Source organism: Myxocyprinus asiaticus, chromosome 39 (genome assembly GCF_019703515.2).
Source record: "Myxocyprinus asiaticus isolate MX2 ecotype Aquarium Trade chromosome 39, UBuf_Myxa_2, whole genome shotgun sequence".
Classification (NCBI taxonomy): domain Eukaryota; kingdom Metazoa; phylum Chordata; class Actinopteri; order Cypriniformes; family Catostomidae; genus Myxocyprinus; species Myxocyprinus asiaticus.
The window spans coordinates 38572537-38584556 of NC_059382.1; positions in this window are offsets into that span (position 1 = coordinate 38572537).

Consider the following 12020-nt stretch of genomic DNA (forward strand, 5'->3'; position numbering starts at 1 on the left):
TTTTTCAAATAGTGATGGTGCTGTTTTTTACATCAGTAATGTCCTGACTATACTTTGTGATGAGTTGAATGCCACTTTGGTGAATAAAAGTACCAATTTCCTTCCGAAACAACAAAATATGTACATTATTCCAAACTTTTGGCCGCCAGTGTGTGTTTTAATGCTTTTTATTTGTTGTATGAAACCACATACTGATAAGTTGTGTAAAGCAGTCTTTGGTCATCTTATTTAAATGAAAAGCCAAAGCATATCATTTAAATGGTTTGTATTATTAGCTATTAATGGATCACACAGGCTTATAGAATGAAGTTTTTATCTTTTTATGTTTTTATTTTTTTATGTTTTTATTTTTTATGTTTTTAGGTTTATGCAGTGTATTTAGAATCAAAGTGGAAAGAAATTGCTTATATTTCATATTTTACAGCAGTTGTGGATGATGCAATTTTACAGTTAAACTTTTTTAATGTGCAAAGTATTGAAAATCAAAATGAGTACAAATAATTAACTTTTACAATTATTTTCACACAATAAAAACAGTATAAAATTTTACTTACATATTTTCTACAGCACAATACACTTCCAACAACCTCTAGTGTATTAATAAATGAAAAGATGGGTAACATTTTCAGTTATTTATTATTTTAAGTAGGCTATAACAGTCAGTGCTACCAAGTACAATAAGTCTTCAGCTGAGTGAAAAGGAAAAAAACAGTTGTTGCAACCAGCACCAACATCGTTAAGTCTAGGAGTGTCCCAAAGTGCAATCAAAAGTCATCCACACACTCGCAGTCTTCACGTCTACTTGCACACTAGTGGCCAAACACCAGAAATTAGTAAGACAAGTGGGTAAGTACGCAAGACCAAAACCACAAGTAGGGGTATTGGGACAGGGACAGCATACAATCACATGAACTAGTTTACTGAAAAAAGACACTGCATGTATTTTGTATTTTTTTGTTTTTCAAAAAAAGATAAGGAAAGGAAAGGGTAAAAAAGGAAAAGTTTTCATTGAAAAGTGTAAACTTCTATAATTAAATATATGTTGTTGTTGTTTTTTAATTATTGTTAATTGATATAGGCTATTTGTAGAGTGAATCATTATCATTTATCCTTTAATATTGTGCACTCTTCTTCTTGGAGTTTCAGTAAAATATAACTGTTCATTTTTCTGAACACAAGAAACAAATCATAACTGTGTTATTTATGTTTAAATACAGTTATTGTATTACTAGAAACACTTTCAAACAAACAAGCAAATAAAAAAACTAAATAATGCAGTAACTTATTCCAATCAAATTCTCTTTTAGCAAATGCATTAGGCTAGTGATTCTCAAAATTTTAGACTCCAAGAAACTATATAAGTGTCTATAGATTAAAACACTTAATAATGATTCATTTCATGATTTCAGAACTATCAGAACTCCGCGGTGTCTTCCCCTTGGGAGGGACCCCCCCCCCAGTCGGGTGGCCCCAGTCGGTTAATTCCTTTTTTTTTGGGAGAGGAAAAAAAGAGGATAAGAGGCCACGACTGGGCTAGCCTGTCTCTATCTTTTGGGCAGTCAACTTGTCCCCAAAGGGCCGTTCGACACTCATAACAGCGTTGGGGGAGGTTACGTGTCAGTCTGGTGCGCTGGCTACGAGGCACACAGTGGTCTGCCGTCTATGCTGTAGACCTACATCTTGATTTTTAGCTGTTTTTAGCATCTTAATTCACTTTGATGATTATTTTAATTTTAAAGGTCCACTCATTAATTGTTTCCTCATTTAAAAAGTTTAACTTCTAAAGAAATGAAAAGTAATTTTGAAACATGTGTGTAAAATCATTACCAGTTCAGTCATATCAGTAACGTTATAAAACCTCTTTTATTCTACATGGGACACCTCATGGGAGCAGCCATGATAGAATCACATGACCAGCTGAATACTACTCGCTTAATCTCAATAACTGCCCTGTTATTGTACATTTTCACTCATGAATTTAAATTAATCCTGGTTTACTGTGCATTCTGTGCATTTCTACAATGGCATTGGTAGCCAGTGGTGTAGTAATGTCTGAAGAGGTGGGCATACTGTGAATTATGATGTGTATTAAATGTGTAAGAAATATATATATATATATATATATATATAATTAAAAAAATAATATTGGCTGCTGTAATTATAGTCCAACATGAACATGAAAATGTATATCAGGGTAAGTTTCTTGCTGGCATAGTGTACAGTTCACTACTAAGAACCATAGTATTGTAACTTGATGTTAAATATGTATTTAAATTAAGAGGTGTCATTAGTGTTCCTTTCATTAGGCTACTATTGGAAATTGTTAATACTTTATAATTACTCTAATTAATAAACTAATACATACATATAACGCAATAAACTATTAAGCATTGTGTAGCTAATATGAGTGTAGTACTGTTCACATTAAAACGTTATCTTGTATTACCATATACAGTATAGCCTACATAAGAATTAATGGTTATTTGTTTTATTTGTGTACTATTATGTGCTTTTCTGCATATAGTGAAATTGTTTTCCTACTTAGAAATATAAATTGAAATGATTTGATATTATGATATAAAAATAATAAAAAAAGACATTTTAGATAATTAAGGGACACAGTTGCCCAGCATCTGCGAAGAGCATCAAAACTAGCACTTGTGCAAAAACATGCAGTATTTTCAATTTCAAGTTTAATTGCATAAGTTAAATTTAAATGTATATATTTACTGTACATTTAGCAGGGAAATAAATTTACAGTGCAAATTATGGTTACTCCAGGGTTGTGCATTAGCATTAGATGCTGGAAAAGTCCCGCCCCTTACTGAAACGGAAAATATGATTGGTTTCAGTCACGTTTGAAATGAACGTTCTGATTGGTTGATCAGCTTAGTCAGACTTTCTGTCTTGTCAGTGCCAGCAGTTGCGATCCCGCCTCCCACAGCTCCGTGCACATTTAGAGAGAATCACTGTATACTTTTTAAAATAAAATAAAAAGCACAATTCACTCACCGGTGCTGCGGCATCGCGTTAGTAGATTAAAAGTTCCAAGTCAAAAGCCTACTCATTGTTCTGGTGGCCATACGTATCATCACTTATTTTAGGTGGGCATACACAAAATCCTAAGAAAGTTAGGTGGGCATACCCTAGACTACACTACTGTTGGTAACTGAAAACTACTGCGTTTGAATGATGCAGCATCCAGGCCGCTAGGTGTCAGAGTAAGCCATACTTCAACATACTTCAAAAAATTACTGAGTGCACCTTTAACCCTTGAGTGTCAATAAAAAAAAGTTACTCAGAGGACAAAAATATCTGCATCAAAAAACTGCCATAATAATATTATATATTAATATTATTTTCCACTTTCTTTTTTTTTAACCAACATCACGTAATTTAGAACAAAATCTGGCCAAAATGAAGGTGTCTTTGTGTTCGTTCAGGTGGTTCGTAACAGCTCGCCAGCGCCAACTTTCAGGAGAACCTTGTACCGGCTGCTAAACACCTTCTTACTGCCATTGGTCCACATTATCTATTTTAAGGCTGACAGCAAATTCTCGTTCAGTCAGTTCACATCTGTCAACATGAACACACCGGCATGTAGAATTATTATTGTGCTCAAGGATGGACTAAGGGTGGTTTCACATATAGTATGTTTTAAGTGGACCAAACCCAGTTCGGTTACAGTGAACCAGAAAGGGAACCAGCCGCAAATGACTTCAGTGCTTTTTTGGTGTTCACACTGTAAGTGGACTTAAAAGAGGACCCAGTTTCTTTTTTGGCCCTCTTCATATTATTGTGATCTCAGACCCCTTGTTGTTCACACCACAGCTCCTTAAGAACTCAGACCCCATTGCAGCTAGAGATGTCACGATTATGAAATTTGGCTGACAATAATTTTTCATAAATAATTGCGATTATTATGATAAGCAATTGTCATACTTCTTAAGGTGTACGTATACTTATTACAGATATGCCTACACCTTAAGTAGTAATTTATTGATCTTTAACTTGAAATCATATAATAAAATGGGGCTATATGAATACTTTTAAGGCTTTAAAAAATATTGAATTTTTCATTAAAATTATTGCACAGAGATAGAATTACATAAAAAGTAATATTTTATATGTTATATAATTTATGAAACCCAGACAACACCACCAATTATATTACAATATGCAAAAGTAATAATGTATACTGTATTTCTGTCACAAAATTCTTCACTCTCTTCACTTGTAGATAAAACCTACAAGCCCTTATTTCACAGGAAGGAAAACCTTTGAAATTCTATGTATGTTTGAAATCATCTCGAGAGTAATGGATCAAGCAAGCGTCTCCTCCTGCGTATCATTTACATTGTGTGTATGAGCCAAGAACATTTGCCATTGCAAATCAAATTAAAGTGAAACTATACAAATCCTCGCTTGTATTTTCGTTTGAGTTTGGCTCGAACCTCTGTAGACGGTACGTCCACCAGAGCACTTTAAAGCAGTTCATCTTAACATGCTGCTTTGCTCTGAATGCGGCGGTCCGTTCATTTTAGGTGCTCAAATAATACAACAAGAATGGAATATAAGACACAAAAACATATCATGGTAATCATGGTATATCTATATTTGCTTAAAATTGCCATATGTGAACAGTAAATTGTGACTGGAATATGAAGTATATAATGCAGCTATGTATGGCAAGCCACAAGGTACTTATGTCATAAAATGCAAAGCAGACTGGTACCTCTTCGCTTTCACATCGTATAAATCAATCGAACCACAAAAGGACCCACAAACGAACCGTACTGTTCGGTTTGTACTGTTCACTTTTGGGTCCTTTTAGGGGGGTCTGAGACCACTTGGGTTGTTCACATATGCACGTTATACTGCTCTGAGTGCGCTTGGAGTGCTCAAATGAACTAGGTGTGAAAACACCCTAAGAACTGAGAGGCCCTTAGGCCGGTACACTATGGAGGCCCCTCATGACATGACTACATTTATCTTTATGTGCTAAAGGACACTTGGCAGATTTGGTTGGATTTTTCAAATTGACGGAAGAAAATGTTATGTGTACTTTTTAATTATGAACCGTACCAAAATCACTATTCGGTTATTCTGCATGTGTTTAGAGGTCTTCAACCCGATCTGAGTCTGACTGTACAGGGCCAGGTTCAGGTTAGTTTTCAAGTAGGCTATAGAGCGAGTTACAGGCTGTTCAAACGTGTGTCTAGGCCATGTAAACATGCACTGGATGGACATCTTTGATCGTTGTGCCACAACTCACTGTTAAGTTTAAAAGAACTTAAATGAACATCTCAAGACACCTGTGTTCTGTTTTACAATTCGTTGTGCAGGACTGTCACATTTTTTAGACACTGTTAACTTAAAAAGAATTTCAATATTTATTAACGCATCTCGAGACACCTGTGTTCTGTTTCACCATTTGTTGCAGCTGCATCAAGCTTTTTCAGCGCTGATGTCACAAATTGACATTCTGATGAATTCAGGTGGCAAAGAGGACTTAATGTGACTGTTATACATGATTCCAGATTGTTTTTCACCTGGCAAAGTTTCAGCTCTTGATAAACATTTTTTTGCTCTGGAGTGCAGACAATAATTACACAAGTTTTGCTAAATCATTTCAAATCAAAGTATCCCAAAGAGGTTTATAAGCCGTAGTGTTCGCTGCCTCATAGAAAGTGAATCTGTCCAGGCAGAATTACGTATTTTCCATTGATTAATAATAGGCCTACTATGTTGCAGGCAGTGAAAAAGATTATTTTTGTTTGACTTTAATGTGATTTTATCATTTGAAGATCTATGTATTTAGCTGTTTAGGCTCATAGTTCACTGTGCACTTTATTCCCTGCTAATCTGAGTTTGTGTTTGACAGATCCATGACAATAAACGTTCTTTATTCCAGAGTCCCGAAAAATAATAGAATACCCGTTCGTGAGCACTTGCGGTTAACTAATTATTACAAAAGGTTACTGTGCACATATTTAGGGTATTAAGGTATTTACATTAAATGCATGCAGGACTTTTTAAAGTCCTCCATACTGTTGCACAAATTCTGTTGCTAATATGAATTTAAACCATCAGCCTTGTACACAGCCAGGGTAAACGTCCTGGTTACTTGCATAACCTCCGTTCCCTGATGGAGGGAACGAGACGTTGTGTCGATGTAGTGACACTAGGGGTCACTCTTGGGAGCCCGAAACACCTCTGGTCTTTGATAAAAGGCTAATGAAAATTGCTGAGTGGTATTTGCATACCACTCCCCCAGACCCCCAAAGGAGCTGGTTTGCAACCACTGACAAGGTCCCGGCCATTTCAGCAGGTAGTTCAGCGTTGTGGTAGGAGGAACACAACATTTCGTTCACTCCATCAGGGAATGGAGGTTACGCAAGTAACCAGGACGTTCCCTATCTGTCACTCACTCGACGTTGTGTTGATGTAGTGACACTAGGGGTCCCTATACGAAACGCCGCAACAGACTGAACTGTGTTACGTGAACTGGCGGTGTGTGATGGGCAGACCACTGTATGCCTCGTAGCCAGCGCACTCACAACGCTGTTATGAGTGTCGAACGGCCCTTTGAGGACAAGTCAACTGCCCAAAAGATAGAGACAGGCTAGCCCAGTTGTGGCCTCTTATCCTCTTTTTTTTCCTCTCCCCCCAAAAAAAGGAATTAACCAACTGGGGCCACCAGGTCTACGTCGGGGGGGTGTCCCTCCCAAGGGGAAAACACCGCGGAGACCACACCCGCTGAACCTGGGTGGACGCCTGGCGAACTGAATCGTGTAGCTGAGTCGGACGGTCCGGATCAGCCATCGCGATGGGTTGGAAAGCGCAAGTCACGCGTCCAAGCTCCGGGTGAGGGGGACCAAGGGGACAATCTCGTCGGACATACCGGCGGGTGGGGCCTCGCGGTGGGGTGGTGCCTGAGGTGCCACGCCGTGTTGTGGCCGTGCTGAGATCAGGAACATCGAAGCACTTACCTGGCTCCTTGTGACCACCCCCGGAACAGCCTGGGAGGGGGGAGGAAGAGGCCTGTCCTCGTGACCCATGGAGACTGTCACATCGGGGGTGGATTTGTGCCACAGCTGGGCGCGCAGGGGCGGGGAGACCGCTGCTGGAGCGCCAAACCTGCCAAAATGGAATGGTGGATGGTGGTCATGATGACGCCCATGCACACCGGGTATGTGACCCAGGGAACAAGGAAACCGCTCTTTTGCTGAACTCTTGAGTACCGCAGCCACTTGGGCATGCGGTGAAATTAAATGAAAAGGCAACAAAAGATTCTCCTCCCGGCCCTCCACCGGGGATGGAGTGGTCTACTTACCAGCTCCAAAGCAGTGGGTTTCGTCGTCCCTTGGTCGCCCGTCTCAGGGGCGCTTCAAAGCCTTTCGCGGGTTCTTCACCCGGCTGTGAGACGGGTGGCATCTGCTTCTTGTGGTGGGCTCCACGCCGGGGCCGGGCCACAGGGGCGGGCTGTGGTGGAGCCGGTGCAGTCACCACAGGGGGACACCCTTGGCGACGAGCAGGCGGGGTGCGGGATCTTGAGCCAAGCTGGGGCAGGATGTGCCGGATAGAGTCTGTCTGCTGCTTCACCACCAAGAACTACTGGGCAAAGTCCTCGACGGTGTCGCTGAATAGGCCAACTTGGGAAATGGGGGCAGCAAGGAACTGTGCCTTGTCGGCCTCTCCCATCTCGACCAGGTTGAGCCAAAGGTGGCACTCCTGGACCACCAAGGTGGACATTGCCCGCCTGGAGAGTGAGGTTGGTTGCCGAGCGCAGCTCCTGCATCAATCCCGGGGTGAAACTACCCTCATGCAGTTCCTTAGCACCTTGGCTCGGTGGACTTGCAGGAGAGCCATGGCGTGCAGGGCGGAGGTGGCTTGTCCAGCGGCACTATAGACTTTGGCCGTCAGGGACGACGTAAACCTACAGACCTTGGATGGGAGCTTTGGGCGCCCACGCCAGATGGTGGCGCTCTGCGGGCAAAGGTGCACCGCAAGCGCCTTGTCCGCCGGGTGAATCGCAGAATAGCCCCTGGCCGCCCCACCATCGAGGGTAGTGAGGGCGGGGGAGCTGAAAGATCATGACCGGGCAATAAAAGGAGCCTCCCACGACCTTGTCATGTCCTCATGAGTGGCACCGCGAGCCCAGGAACCAATCATTGAGCCGTGAGGGTTCAGGGGAGAGTGGAGGGTTCCACTCTAGCCCGACGTTTGCGGCTGCCCGGGAAAGCATGTCCATAATTTCTGCGTCAGCCTGTGACTGGGCGACCGTACCTGAGGGGGGGAGCCCAGCTGAGGCTTCCGCGTCTGACTGGATGAGCCCGCTCTCCGATGCTGTGCTCGAGAGCTCATCACCTTCGCGGGTTCCGAACAAGAGGTTGAACTCACCGTGAGACGAGCTGGCGGACTCATCCGGAAGCCTGATCGGGGCAGACGAGTGTGCTGGGGAATGGGAGGTCCGTGGGCGGATACCCAGCAGAGATGGTCCCATTGGGGTCCCCAAATCGCCCTCAGTGCTAGCCGCGCTGGCCTCATACCTGTAGGTAGAATGACCGAGGCGGGGAGCCGCTGGGGTGGCTTGCTTTCTTATGAAGGCAAGCCACGACCGCAATGTTGCCATGGTCATGTTCTCGCAATGAGTACATGATCCATCCATGAACGCTGTCTCCACGTGGGTCACGCCCAGACACAAAAGACAGCGATCGTGACCATCAGAAGGTGAGAAATAACGACCGCAACCAGGAATAACACACAAATGGAAAGGCATCTTTAAAAAGATGCGTCTTTAAAAAGACGTTCCGTGTGTGCCGCTCTTTTAGAGAAATATACTCTTTTAGAGAAATATACACTTTTATTTCTACCGAAGCGCCCAGGGGCGTTCTCTGCAGTGCACCAATGCAGAGGGGGGAGAAGCCGCTGAAATGTGCCGTCAGATCCAGCAGAGGTGAATGAACAGCCGTGGGAATTCAGCTCAGTGAACGTCGACTGTTCGGCTCCGAAGAGAAAATCTGAATGAGTGGTTGCATACCAGCTCCTTTTATACCCGTATACTACTCGCCAATTTTCATTTGCCTTTTATCAAAGACCAGAGGTGTTTTGGGCTCCCAAGAGTGACCCCTAGTGTCACTACATTGACACAACATCAAGTGAGTGACAGATAGGGAACTGCACCTGATCTTTGTGTTTGGAACACTGATATACAGCTCTAGAAAAAGAGACCACTGAAATATTATCAGTTTCTCTGGATTTACTATTTATAGGTATGTGTTTGAGTAAAATGAACTTTTTTTTAATTCTAAAGTACTGACAACATTTCTCCCAAATTCCAAATAAAATACTGTCATTTAGAGCATTTATTTGCAGAAAATGACAACTTGTCAAAATAACAAAAAAGATGCAGTGTTTTCAGACCTCGAATAATGCAAAGAAAACAAGTTCATATTCATTTTTAAACAACACAATACTAATATTTTAACTTAGGAAGAGTTCAGAAATCAATATTTGCTGGAATAACCCTGATTTTCAATCACAGCTTTCATGCGTCTTGGCATGCTCTCTACCAGTCTTTCACATTGCTGTTGGGTGACTTTATGCCACTCCTGGCGCAAAAATTCAAGCAACTCGGCTGTGAATGGAGGACCACCAGATCAAGATCCTGTCATGGCCAGCCCAATCTCCAGTCCTGAACCGCATTGAAAACCTCTGGAATGTGATCAAGAGGAAGATGGATGGCCACAAGCCATCAAACAAAGCTGAGCTGCTTGAATTTTTGCACCAGGAGTGGCGTAAAGTCACCCAACAGCAACGTGAAAGACTGGTAGAGAGACACATGAAAGCTGTGATTGGAAATCAGGGTTATTCCACCAAATATTGATTTCTGAACTCTTCCTAAGTTAAAATATTAGTATTGTGTTGATTAATAAATGAATATGAACTTGTTTTCTTTGCATTATTCAAGGTCTGAAAACACTGCATCTTTTTTGTTATTTTGACCAAATGTCATTTTTAAAATTAAAATAAAAAATAATTTTACTCAAACACTTACCTATAAATAGTAAATCCAGCGAGACTGATAATTTTGCAGTGGTCTCTTAATTTTTTTCCAGAGCTGTATCAGTGGTTTGGAAGAGTTTTGTAAATCAGACACATTTCCCTGTAGTCCTCCTAATAAACACGCTGCACATTGTGAGACGCAGATTCCTTGAACATGAATTCGAGTGTCTGTGCTCGCGCTGCTGTCGTCCAGCACACATTCGACCAAACAAATGGTATTTCACATAAGGCTGACATTTACGTGGATTTAAAATAGATATCTCAAAATAAATAAATAAATAATTGATTTAGACCTCGGGCCCTTTGCGTTTAGAGGCCCCTGGGCAACAGCCCAATCATCCCAGTGGTTAATCCATCCCTGAGTGAGCTGGTGGAAACTTAACTACATCTGTATGATCTTTCGCATAGACACATTTTCACATTTCCAATTGTTTCTGCCCATTAACACTCTTTTTCACATCCATATTTGCAGTAGTATTAGTGTCATCATAAATTACAATAACAGAGTGTAATCTGTGCATATTATGGCATATAGTGTGTTAGCGCATTAGCATCATGTATGTAGAAACATTATAAATTAAACATTATCTACTGCTAATTTATTACTTTAAATCATCATCGAGTGGTTAAAACAGCTTCTTTTACTGATCTCCTGTGAATTCTACGTATAGAATGAGGCATGACGTCATTAATAATTTTAATGTCATATTAGTTGATGTTTCACATGTAGTCTTGTGCGTCCTAATATTCCATGCTACTCTAATTACCTCCCACAACGGTGTAGCGGGTGTCTGAATGTTCGCAAACAGTATACTGTTGCACAGCTCTTTCAAACTTCTTTTTGGCTTTGAGCAAAGATCAAAGAAGAACTTCTCTGTGAGTGTGCTGGGGCCTTAAGCCTATTCATAGTATTAGAGTTGCCATCTGGAAACCTTTTTTTCCCCACTCATTTTTCTGTAAAACTTAAACTATGTTCTGTGAACAAAAAACATATATTTAACATGTATAAAAAATAAAAACAAATGCTCCTGAGGAGCATGCATGTGTCTGTATGGAAGACACCAGAAAAAACATAAGGAGAAATCAAATGTCATGTTGCTTAAAACAGCACATTATTTGATTGTTTAGAGTAATTTTAAATTTGATTGTGTTTTGTTGTACTTTTCCTGATGTGTGAAACATGAAATTGTGAAATGTTGCCATATGTAAAGTGTGCCAAAGTCATATCATTCAGAGAGTTAAACATTGTTGATAAATTTACAAAAGAAGCTGTTTATATCAAAAAAGAATACCACCAGAAATAAAAATGGCACACAGAAACTAAAAACTTGTGTCTACAAGGCTAAATTGAACAGTTTGTGTATGTCCCTGTAGTGCCAGTTGTTGTAATGTTTGGTCTTGGCCGGTAGAGGGCAGGACAGCTCTACTCTACAGGTTTGGGTGGTCACTTATCGGCTGAATTTAGAATCCCATTTCAGATTATTTTAATGTTTATTAAATGATTAATATTTAAAATTAAGAATCCTTAAGGGAGAATCATGTAGGTGGATGGACTAAATATGTAATTTGCTAAAAATGCGTAAAAAGTTTATAAAAAATAAAATACTCCCCTTTGACAATTGCCAGCAATATCAATATAATAGAGATTATTACTACGTGAGCAAAATGTACACTGGCAGCCAAAAGTTTGGAATAATGTACAGATTTTGCTGTTTCGGAAGGAAATTGGTACTTTAATTCACCAAAGTGGCATTCAACTGATCACAAAGTATAGTCAGGACATTACTGATGTAAAAAAACAGCACCATCACTATTTGAAAAAAGTCATTTTTGATCAAATCTAGACAGCAGCCATCACTCCAACACCTTTTCCTTGAGTAATCATGATAAATTGATCATTTGGCACTAGAAAATCACTTGCCATTATATCAAACACAGTTGAAAGATATTTG